This window comes from Microtus pennsylvanicus, chromosome 12 (genome assembly GCF_037038515.1).
Source record: "Microtus pennsylvanicus isolate mMicPen1 chromosome 12, mMicPen1.hap1, whole genome shotgun sequence".
NCBI lineage: Eukaryota > Metazoa > Chordata > Mammalia > Rodentia > Cricetidae > Microtus > Microtus pennsylvanicus.
Window position 1 is genome coordinate 43,290,826 of NC_134590.1, and position 12,854 is coordinate 43,303,679.

Here is a 12,854-nt window from a genome sequence, read left to right on the forward strand (position 1 = left end):
AGTTCCAGTACAGGTATAATTCTCTATGACTTGAAGAGTTCTAAAAGTATATTGATTGTGAGTATATAAGTAAAATGCATTACTTGCAAAAATCTGGAAATCTATAGCAACAGTTTGTAGCTCAACTATTTGAGCTGAAGCTATATCTGTTATTCCTACATATCATTTATCATCAATAACATATGCTACTCTTCTATTAGATAAACCATCTGTAAAAATTAATATAGCATCCTTTAAGGAACCTATAATTACAATTTTAAGAAAAATAAAGAATGAAAATTGCAACAATCAATTAGCTGGAAAATGATTATCAATTTGGCCTAAAAATTGAGTAAATGCAATTGCCCAAGAATCATTATTTTGAAATAACCAATCAACCTGTTGTCTAATATAGTAAACACTGACCACACAAGGATCTATACCAAAATATTACCTAGAGTTTATCCAGCTTTTCTGTACCAAACAAACTACTGCTTCAAAATAAGGGTGTAATACCTCAACTGGCAAAACAGGAAGATGTGGCCATAAAAGAGGACCATTTTCCCATAATACTGCCATAGGAGTAAGACTCATAGGCAAAATATCTGCTTGCCAAGGTTGATCATAATTAATATATTGTAAGTGCTAATTCTGTATTGCATATTCATCCTTAGCCAGTACCTGTCTAGTTGCATCTATAAGGTATTGATGGAAACTTGATCATTATTCCTCTGAAGAATTTCACTGAGGGTCTTAAGATCTCCCATAGGTAATTTTTAATATGGTTGCAGCCATTGAATATCTCCCAATAAATTTCTGAAAGTCATTCAAAGTTTGGAAGTGAATTTTCTTAATTTCCAATTTTTGAGTATTAATTAGTTATGATACAACATATGTCTCAAATATAACAATGTTTCAAATCTGAAATCATCTAATCCATACCACAAAGCTCTCTTTAGCTGATTGGCAGTTTTAGCCTTTTCACAGGTGCCTGGCTTGGGATGTATTAGCATTTACACAGACACTTGCCTGTGCAGAGCAGCAGCTACTTGATGCCTCTGCCCTCAACCTGACTGGGCAGAGTGGCCAGGATGCTCCACACTCTATTCGCCTGCTCCCTTGCTTTCCCAGTAGCAGCAGTGACTGCAACTCTGAGACCACAGCACCCACAGCTTGGGATGACCAAGAATGTGGGCAAGGCTACACCATTGCTTCCCCAATTCCAAAGCAATTCGAAAATGGCAGTAGCTGTGCCACAAGTGTGGGGGAGGGAGAGGAAAGTTTAAAATATTTACACACTCTAAAATTTTCTGTACTTGTTGCTGCTCTAATTTAGCTTCTCTGGCTCTTGAAATATACTCAAGAAAATTTGCAGACAGTTGATTACTATTTCTCTGCCTCATATGTACAATTTTATTTACAATTTTACTCCCAATATAATCAGCACACTTCCACATTTACTATTTATCCCAGGGCTCACTTTTCATCTGCAGTGTCTTATTCATCGGTGGGCTAGCTTTTAAGTTCATTCCCTATTTATTATGAAATTCTACTTCTGGTCTTATCTACTTTTGAGCATTCAGAGGATATTCTAATAACATTGCTTTACAACTCATGATGGAGATGATAAGCTATATCATTAATTATAAAAGTGAAATTCGCTCTGATTTGCACTAAAATCATTGTAATTTTTTCTTTGTTTTGTGTTTGTGGACTTTCTTGATTGTATTGCAGAACTTTGCAAATATATTAAATTTCATGTACATTTTATTAGCTTCCATAAAAGAAAGGCTACTATTTATTTTTACTACCTACTTAAAAATCATATAAATTTGTCCTCAAAGATTTGGTAAATATTTCTAAAGATGAAAATATTGTAATTAATTTATTACTTTATAGTTATGAGATCATATTATATTTAATTATTTCTGTCTTATTTTTTATTTAAAACATAATTTTCATAAAATATATTCAGATTATGAATTTCCCTCCCCCACTATTCCTCTATAATCCCTTATTGCCTTTCACGCATATTCACAATTTTTCTTTATTTCATTAGAACGCAAGCAGAAATTTGTAAAAAGTAGTTATAAAACAAAATAAGAAAATAAAAACTGGAATAGGACAAAGCAGAAGAAAAAGACGCTAAGAAACAGTACAGGAAACATATTGATGAAGTGACACACATGTTCAAACAGAGAAATATTCCATAAAAACACAAAAACAGAAGCCATAAAATATAGTCAAAGGATCTGAGACAGAGAGAGACAGAGAGAGAGACCCCAACAAAATGCTATGAGAGAATAAACTCTCAAATATTCCTTTGAGTTCTTTTTCTGTTGTCTGTCTTGCTGAGCATGGGTTCAGTTCTTAAGAGTGGTTTGTATACCCAATACGATTCTATTTGAGAAAACCAAGTTTTTATTTGTCATTGGTTATCTATTAGAAAGAAACATCTTCTGATTTAAGGTTGTGGACTTGCGTCTTCTTCCATTCTTAGTCCTGGGAGAGCATCTGGCCCAGCCCTGTGCAGCCCTATGATTGTGTCTACAGCCTGTGATGAGTTCATAGGTGCATTGGGCATCCTGTGTTTAGAAGTCCTTCTTTTCTTGGTGTGCTCCATATCATCTGACTCTCAAAAATCTGTTTCCCTTTCTACAGAGTCCCCTGAACCCTGAGGGGAGAGGTCTGATAAAAGCATCCCATTAAGGACTGATTGCAGTCAGTGAAACTTAACTCATTCAGAGAACTTGTGACTTCATTTGATGATGACAAGATATGCCCAGGTGTGACTATGTCTTCCCCATTCTTAAACAATTTCATTTAATTTATCTTCACATATGCATGCATACTAGGAAACTTCTACTGTATTCGGTTTATTTTTGTCCTCTCAGACGACCCTTAGTTTCAGCTGTCCCTCCTGGTATTCTCTTCCTTTCTCTTCTCTCTTCAATTTGATTTGATTCTCCAGTTTCATTTCCACACACACCACCACTTCCCATCCATCTATAACTAGCTTATTTACCATTCCTGGAGTGATCTAACCCACCCTTAGTACCTCATTCTAGATGTATCCTCGGTAGTTATATGGATTATAACCTTCTTATCAAGGATTAATCAAATAACCCCAGACAAAAGTGAATAGATACCATATTTGCCTTTTTGAATCTGAGCTACTTCAGTTTGTATGATTTTTCTAGCCTGTTTATATATGCTATTTCTATTAATAAAGGTGAAGGCAGAATAGAAGCTATTTTTTTGCTTTGGTTTCAAAGCCATCTCACTGAAACAAAAAACATTTTTTAATTCAAACCGAATAGTAGTCTTCAATTTTTGTGTAATTAATTTTTGTGTAATTTTTGTGTCAGTAGTCCTCCTTTATTCAATACTATTGTCTACAAACCTATTTTCACTAAAAGTAAAAAATCCTTGAGTCATGCAGCCATTACTTCCTTTCACAATTAAAATTTTACCTTCATTAGTTCAAATAATGTGAAAATTACTTTATTATTGCAGCTACGGTACTTTTGATGCCTGAAACTCATCATTTTGACAGTAGAAATAATTTTGTGTATACACTTTGGCTGTATTTCACAGGTCAGCACACTCCAATATAGGTCTGCATCTTAGATTAGATCATAATTTCTTTTCTATTTTCCCTTCATTGTGGCATGCTATTCTTTTTAATTAAACAGTAAATCAATAGAATATCTGCTTTGTATCCTGTAATAAAAGGAAAAAATTGTATTCTGATTAACTATAAACTCATCAAATAGAACATTCTAAAGACTCATTTACTTATTTGTTTTACTGAACGAATTATGAGTTGGTGTCCAAGGGTCAGGATATTCTTAAAAATCAGTAATTTAATATGCATATAGATCACACTTAATTTTTTAAATTCATTCTTCCTTTTATGATTTCCTTTCCAAGATATGTTTTATTGTGGGACGTATATGCATGATCTCAGTACCTCATTTAAAATATATAAAGACATACCTATATGATGCAAATTATGAATATGTTTATATACGTTCACTTCAAAGTAGTTCATAATAATATTGTCATTGTGAGATGATTGAAACAAATGTATGTATCTATAACCTCAGACATCATTCTCTTTTTCATGTGAAAATATTAAAATCTTTCTTCAGCAATTCTTTTATTCACAAAATATTGTTATTATCTAAAAGTAAATTCTGTGTCATGGATACTATTCCTGTTGTTTGTTTCAATATAACTTTATGTAATATCTCTATCTTATATACTAGTACCTCAGAATTTTATCATTCTACTTTTTAATTGTATATAAATTACACATGATTTAGATTCCACATAAAACTGAGATGATAGAGTATATTTATCAATTTATGTTTGACTTCTTTACATTAGAGCACTTCATTTATTTAATATTTTATTAAATATTTATAATATTTAAAGGGATTTAAAATTTTTTTCTAGGGAGTACTGCATATCTATTATTCTCCCTTCCTCTTACCTTTTTTTCCACCTCCTTTGCCACCATTCCCTCTCAAATTCATGATCTCTTCTTCTTTAATTATTACTGTTACATAAACACACATGTTCACATATGTGTACATTAACACATTTCTGAGACTATTTGTTGTTGCTCACATGAGTGGACATGTTTTAGGATTGACCACATGGGATTGGGTAACATATCAGGATGATATAACAAACTTTTTTCATTGAGAAGGTGGATTTTTCATAACTCAGCAGCCACTGATTGCCTGTGGTTCTTCTTAGAATGGGGCCTTGTAAGATTTTTCATCACTGACCACCCATGTTGGCATGGCAAGTGATTTATCATTGTGCTGCTCTCCCAACTATATTGAGATTTCATGGGTTCAGCTTTCCTGTCATTAGTATAAATATTATCTCTGTTCTCATGCACTTTTAATCTTTCTTCCCTTATTCTATGATGCTCCCTGGGCCCTAAGTAAATAAATGGGTTGTATTGGCAATTTACCAATTAGGTTTGGACACCAAGATCAGTTTTTCTCTGAATTTTAGCAAATTGTGGATGTCTGTGTTGTATCCTGTCTGCTGTGAAAAGAAACTTTAATACGTAATGAGTGTTGCACATCTAGGCAAATTTCACAACTTGAGTTTTCTGTATAGCTGAGTATAAATATGTCATATATGTGGATTTCAATTTCTATTTTCATTAGTCATTAATTTTAAAAGGATAATTTGTTGGTATTCATTACCTAGCTCTTATGACTAGAGTGGAAATGAGCAATTCTAAGTGAGTTTCTATGGAACATGATAACCAATCATTTGGATATATGTCATCGGGAGGACTAGCTGGGCCATATGACCAATTTGTGTTCTGAGAAATAACCACACTGATTTCCAAAAAATGCTACATTAGTTTATACTTCCATTCACAGTAACTTAGTGTTCTTGTTTTCCCACAAACCCTCCAGCATTTTTTATCAGTTATCTTGACCTTCTCCGTTCTGACTGGAGTGACATCAAATCTCAAAATATTCTAGCTTGCATTTTCCAAATTGCTAAAGATAACAAATACTTTTAAAGCTATTTCTTAGTCATTTATTTATTTTTACTTTTAAACTCTCTGTCAGTTCCTTAGCCCATTTTTAATTTGGCTGTTTTCATGATTCTTAGTTTTTTGAGGTCCTAATATATTCTGGGGAATAAACCCCTGTTAGATTCAGAAATGGCAAAGATTACCTCCTAGTTTAGGTTTTATTTTGACTACACAATCTTTATAGTATTGTATGATATTATTTGCAATTTTTCAAATTTAATTACTGAGTTAAAAGAATTTTATATAGAATGCCCTTTTCTATGTCTGTATTATATAGGATGTAGTCTCTATTTTTGTCTAACATTTTCACATTGCAGGCATCACACTAAGATCTTAGATCCATGTGGAGTTGATCTTATGCAGTATCATTTTTTATGTCGCTAATTTCTTTGCTCAATATAAGGACAGGACAACAAATTTTCCTAGGATTGTTTCTTGAAGACACTGTCTTTATCAAGTATGTATTCTGAATAATTTGTCAAATCCCAGCCAGTTGTACTTACATCTAGTCATATTTGGGTCTTTTATTTTGTTGCCTTGAATTATGCAGATGACACAGTTATGCTTCATTTTAGTATTTCAACAAGAAAAGCCAGTATCTGAGCTTTTGGACAGAAAGTAGACCTGAAGAAGACAAAGGTAGCTGAAGTTCTAAGCATATTTTCTGTGTTGTTGCAAATATTGATTTTCTTTGTTGTTGCTGCTGTTGTTTCAAACTGTGAAATTTTTCTTGATTACGTGATAAAAGTTTAGTCATGCTAAAGTTCTATATATACATTTTACAGAAAACTGTATATATCGTGGCTAAAGTTATCTCTATTTATATAAGTAGTTATCAGATATTTTGTACACATCTTTGCTATCATTTTTATATACTATAATCATATTCACTAGCTTTAGCTATAAAAAATATAATACAAAACTGCAAGAACTTTCTTTTATTCTAGCTAAGATGGTGAATATGCTTTTAAATAAATAAAAAATTTGTATTTATTATAATTTGAATATAATTCCATTGTGTAAATACACATTACATTTTCTTTAGCTTTCATTTACCTTTCATGTGATTTTAGACATTTGGGTTAAGCAAATATCCTGACTATTGTAAATAATTATCATGGGCATTCAAGCATCACTGAATTATAAATCATAGTAATTAATTACTTTTTATCAATTCTATAAGTTATGTCACTGAGTAACATTCAGAACTAGTTTCAAAATGTTTTTTAGCCATTAAGATCACCCATTCCTATAGAAAGTTTACATGCACAAGGCTGATTTTATTAGGACAGATGAGCCACCAAATGTGTGGGAAGTCCTTTTACTGGTTAATAAATAAAGCAGCTTTCAGCGAATAGCTTAGCAGAGCAAAGTCAGGCAGAAAATCCAAACAGGGATGTAGAGAGAGAGTAGGCAGAGTTGGTAAGATGCCATGTAGCTGCCAGAGGAGAAAAATGTGAGCCGCCAGCCAAAACTTTGCAGGTAGGCCATGACCTTGTGTTGATGCACAGATTAATAGAGATGGGTTGATTCAAGATGTAAGAGTGAACTAGAATTATTCATAAGCTAATAGGCCAAGCAGTGCTTGTTGTTTTTGTTGTTGTTTTTGTGTTTTTTGTTTTGTTTTGTTTTTTTCAGACAAGATTTCTCCATAGCTTTGGTGTCTGAGAAGCAGTGTTTTAATTAATATAGTTTCTGAGTGATTATTTTGGGTCTGGTCAGCCAGGAACGAATGAGCAGTCTCCCTCAACAAACAAGTTGACTGCAGTGAGAAAATGAGACAAGCCCATCAAGGGATGTTTCAGTGGAACCCTCCTTGAAATATCAAAGTATTTCTAGGTTTAAACATTGTGAATTCCCATATTTTTGGAAATCAACCTTAAAGGTAAATGAAAAAAGAGCATACGGTGGTCCATTTACAGGGAATTTCCCTTCACAAATTCATGGCTCACATAACCAAATTATTAATCAGAGCTCTAAACACCATTATTATTTTGAAATAAAGCATTTCAAAATTCATATGGCATTTACATTGAATGAATTTGTAGTTTGGAGACAATTTAATGTATAGTGAGTGGATAGATAGTACATCTAAATACTTGTCCATTTTAAGTAGAAGGTTTGAGTATTTTTCAAGTTTTTAAATCCATGGGGACCCTCAGAATAATTACTCCTTCTTTGGTGCTAAAGCAAATGTATATTTAAGAGAAACATTAAAAATGAAAATATAAAGCAAAACTAAAATCAGTTCTATAAACCTTATTTTTCCTTTTTCTTTTCCATTTTTATCTTTTGTAGTTTGAACACTCAGGACTTTAGAAGATTTCAAATGGCTTTTTGATGTGGGAGTGTCATATATCAATCTGTTGATTTCATTGGTTAAAGCAATGAAGAAACTGCTTGTCCCTCATAGGTTAAAACATAGGTGGGGGGAGTAAACAGAACAGAATGCTGGGAGGAAGAGGAAGTGAGCTAAGACTCGACAGCTTTGCTCTCTGGAGCAGAGACACCATGCTCCCCACTCTAGGGCAGACACACACGATGAAGCTCCGACCCAGGATGGACGTAGGCTAGAATCTTCCCGGTAAGACCGGTGCTCAAAGATTATTAGAGATGGGTTGATCAGGATATCAGAATTAGTCAGTAAGGGCTAGAGCTAAAGGGCCAAGCAGTGTTTAAAAGAATACAGTTTGTATGTTGTTATTTCAGAGCATAAGCTAGCCAGGCGGCCAGGGTGCTGGGGATGCAGCCCCGCCGCTCCTATTACTACAGCTTTTATTTTGTAATGGAGGATGACTCCGGGTTTCTGCAGTTGGTGGGTTGGGAAAACATATGGCTCATTGCTGTCAGTAATGTTCTTTGGAGCTGACTCACTTGAGAATTGTGGAAACATTAACTTTTAAGCTACCAACTGAACTAACATTTCAATGTATTAAGAAAAACTTCGAATTAGACATTTATCTAACAGGCTCATTTTGCCTCATTATCAAAAACTGATTTTCATCCTATAGCACTCAATATAGACTGGTTATAGAAGTGTTTATTCTTCCTCATATATACTCTTAAACTTACTAAGCTTCTCTTTTCATCAAGGAAGCAATAAAAAGAAGTGTCTGTAAGGTACTTAGTTCACTGTTGTAATTGGATAGATTGTATACAAGACTGTATTCTTGTAGATCAAGGTCAGGAACTTGGGTTGAGTTTGAAATTGCACTTTAATGTTCTTTTATCAAATAAAGGAAAAATAGGAAAAATATTCTCAATGAATTGTATTCTATTCAAAAAGTGAGACAGTCATTTGCTAAATATTTGTTTTTGAAATATAAACTGAAGTGTCAATATCCTGTTTAAATAAAACTTCATTTATTCTTTACTAATAGTTGTTGGTCACGGATAAACTGATCTATAGAAGAAACTGCTCAAGAATAGTGATTTCTCTGTACTTCTCTACATTCATAATAAACAGACAGATATAATGTGGCTAAATTATTTTTTATTTATTATACAATCTAAAACAAATAATTGTAAGCTGTATTCTGTGCCTTGTATTCAAAAAATATAAATATGTAAATGCATAATAATACAAAGAAATATATGTGATTTTCAATCTACAATAACCTATATGTATACAAATATTAAAGAGAATATATTAATGTGGATCATAGACAAAAAGATAAAAACAACTGTAGTAAGCTACAGCTGTTCTTTGACATAACATTGTTATATTCTGATATATGCACAAAACTAAAACAAATGTGGCAACTAGTGGTTTATTAGGCAATATTTCACTAAAGTGCTTATGAGGGGATACAAATTCTGAAGATTCTAATATATAAATCTGGAGGCACACTGTGATTTGAACAATCATCTCAAACCTTTGTCTTTAGCTCTCTTATACACATGGTCATCCAGATGATGGGCTATTGATTTAGGAATTTTTTTCATTATTTGCATTTAACTACATCAGCATCAGTTTAGAAAACTTGTAGCATCCAAAGTTTGATGCAAGGATCATGTGGATGATACATCGCCCTTCATACAAAAGACATTCCATTGTGGAAAGTAATGAAATCCCACTTTTGTATAAATAACTTGTAAAATGGTTGATTATAAATATATTGCTAGTAGTTTTATTTACAAAATTGAGAAGTGGGAACTTGTTGTGATTTAGATATGAAGATTATTTCTCAAAAGATTCCTGTGTTTAATGTTTGGTCTCCAAATGTGGTCGTGCAATTGAGAGGTAAATGAATATGAGGAGAGTTAATCTTACCATTAGCGCACAGATGAGTTAAAAAAAAGTACAGGTCAATAATAGGACTTTTTCACATAGCTAGAGAAATTTGGTCACTGGATGATACTTTGTCTGCAGTTCTTTCTTTTGTGCCTTGTTCCTTCTGCTTCCTGCCTTTTGTAAGGTGACCAGCTTCTCTGAACTAAGTTATTCCACCATGTTATGTAGTAAGGAGGCTGCTTGTTCTTCCCGGCTGCACAGATCCCGAATAACCACACAGAAACTGTATTATTTAAGTCACTGCTTCGCCTATTATCTTTAGTTTCTTATTAGCCAGCTCTTAAATATTAATTTAACTCATTTCTATTAATCTGTGCAATGCCACATGGCAGTGACTTACTAGGGAAAGTTCCATCTAGTTCTGACGGGGATACATGGCTTCTCTCTGACTCCATCTTCTTTCTACCTTGCATAGGCCAAGCCAGTTCCTTTATTAACCAATGGTTTCCATAGCGTAAAGAGGGGAATCCCACATCTATTATATTTCTGCCTTGTTACAGGCTTATATGCTTTATAAAAAGCTGGTAACAAACATTAGCATATGAAATATCTAACTAAAATGAATTTTTTCACCTCTGTCTTGTATTTGCCAAGTGCTTTGTCATAGAGACCAAAGTGATGATCACTGCATAATGTATTGACTAATGGGTTGATCTTATTTAACTAACCTCTTTAATAATCTTATCAAGAAGATTTAATTTGCTTCACTTGCAACAATACTTATGCAGGGAGTTGTTCTAGGCACCATAGGTAACCAGAAGCATTTTTAAATTTATATTCCCACTTAATTGTAAGGTTATACTTACAGGCTTTCCAAAATTTCATAGCAATTATTATGAGGACAGGGTACATGTTTGTATAGGTTGTATATTAAATGATTTCAATATGAAACACCTGGACAATGGGTTTTCTCTCTCTTTGTTCAGTATGTATTAAAAGATTGCATGATGACGTTTTGAGAATATACTTTGGGAAATTAGCTAGATTTGCTTTTAGTCTTATGTATACATTGCTAGGCTGTTATATTTTGTTAAACTTTCCCTCTAATAATTAATACTTACTTTGTTCTTTCTGTTCTGAAAATTCATACAAATTCATATATGTATATTAAAACTATGTTACATAGCTCGGAATTCAAAACTCAGTGAACAGTATCGTGATTTAGCAACTTGCAGTGTTATGAACGGCCTCACTTCAATGATTGTCTCTTATAATATCATCAGTGAAAATATTATAAGTCATTCTATGAATAAGTTCTTTATATATTACATATATCAGTTTTCTGTGTATTCAATCCAGTGCACATCGTATACATGTCCCAATATTACTTAATAATGGCATGATAGTTAGCTATGGAGGCAAAAGCAAATAAGGGTAAACATCTGTGTATCAGCTGTTTTTGCATTCTTGTGGCCAATTATCTAATGATAAAACCATTAGAAAGAAAGGATTTATTTTGATCCAAGGCTTGAGGTTTCAGTCCATTATGCCTAAAAGTTACTGCAAAAAGAGATTGTTCTTTGTGTGTGTGTGTGTGTGTGTGTATCTAAAGAGAAATGAAAAGGCTAGCCATTTCTCATTTCTCTCTCTCTGTCTCTGTCTCTCGTGTGTGTGTGTGTGTGTGTGTGTGTGTGTGTGTGTGTGTGTAAGTTTGTTTGAAGGCTGGGGCTTTGATGTTATGTGTTTTATGCTTCATTTCATTGTTTTAGTCTCTCACTGAATTTGGTCCTCACTAACGGTTAGAGTGGCTTTGGAAAATCCACCTGTCCCAGCAAGCACTGAGGCTGTACGTGCCTACTACATCACTTGGCTATTTACATGTGTTTTGGTATCCAAATTCAGTTATTTATACTTGCAAAACAAGTACTTTGCCCACCGAGCCACCTCAGTCCCCTTTTCTTTTGGTTTAGTATGGGAATCTGTGCAACTATGACCATGCTTCTCACGATAGTGATAGGTGTTCTCTTAGTTAATCTTCTGAAAATGTCCTCACAGAAACAACCAATACCAGACACACAGTGTGTTCAGGACATTTCTTAATACAATCACTTTGACAACCAACTAATCATTATACTAAGTATTCTGATCATGGTAAAACCATAAAATTATAAAATCATATTTTATTACAATTTCTTATCTATCCCACATTTTTAAGAATACCTTAAACGAAAACTATATTCAATGAAGAGTTAATAAAAATAATGTGTTCTTATCACCTGAAAATGGACTTCAATGAAAATAGAAATATGTAAATTTTATGATAATTTAACATTAGATGTCAGATACATGTTTTGAGTTTATGTTTCCATTTTCTTTTTCTCTGTCTTTCTTTTTTCTTTTTGGAATAAACTTGATGTAGTACCTAAGGAAGTATAAAATATGGTATACAGAGGAATGAGTAGTTATAGTTCAGTACACCAGTTTGTTGGAATTGAATGGAGTCCTTTGACTATGAAATCTAGTTATCACAATTTAGGGAAAGAATCTGACTATCAATTTAATATAATTTTCAGCAGACAACAATGACACATTGGGAGAGTGGAAAGAAACTATGTCCTTATTTAGTGTTGAATTACCTCTTCACATAATAAGCAAATGTAGAAATGAGAAAAGGATGTTCTTTACAAATTTTCTCTAATGATACAAATTGGAAGTCCAGCAATTGGCTGTAAATTCTGATTTCTGGTCAATTATTTAAATTTCAGACACCATTTATAGATTGATCTTAGCTTCTTCCAATTTGTTTTATTTTTTTGAAATTTTGTTCACTTAATATAGCACTTCCCACTTAAATAATGATAATCTTCAAAAAATTATTCTAATTTAAATGATTATCCCATTAATTATGATAAGGTGACATCATATTAGATTATTATACTTTTATGATGATGGAAACTGGGATAGACATAATTTTAATTATTTTCTTAAAATCTCACTAACTCCTGTTGTAATAGGAGCAGTGGGGCTGCGTCCCCAGCACCCCATCTGCCTGCTAGTTTATGCCCC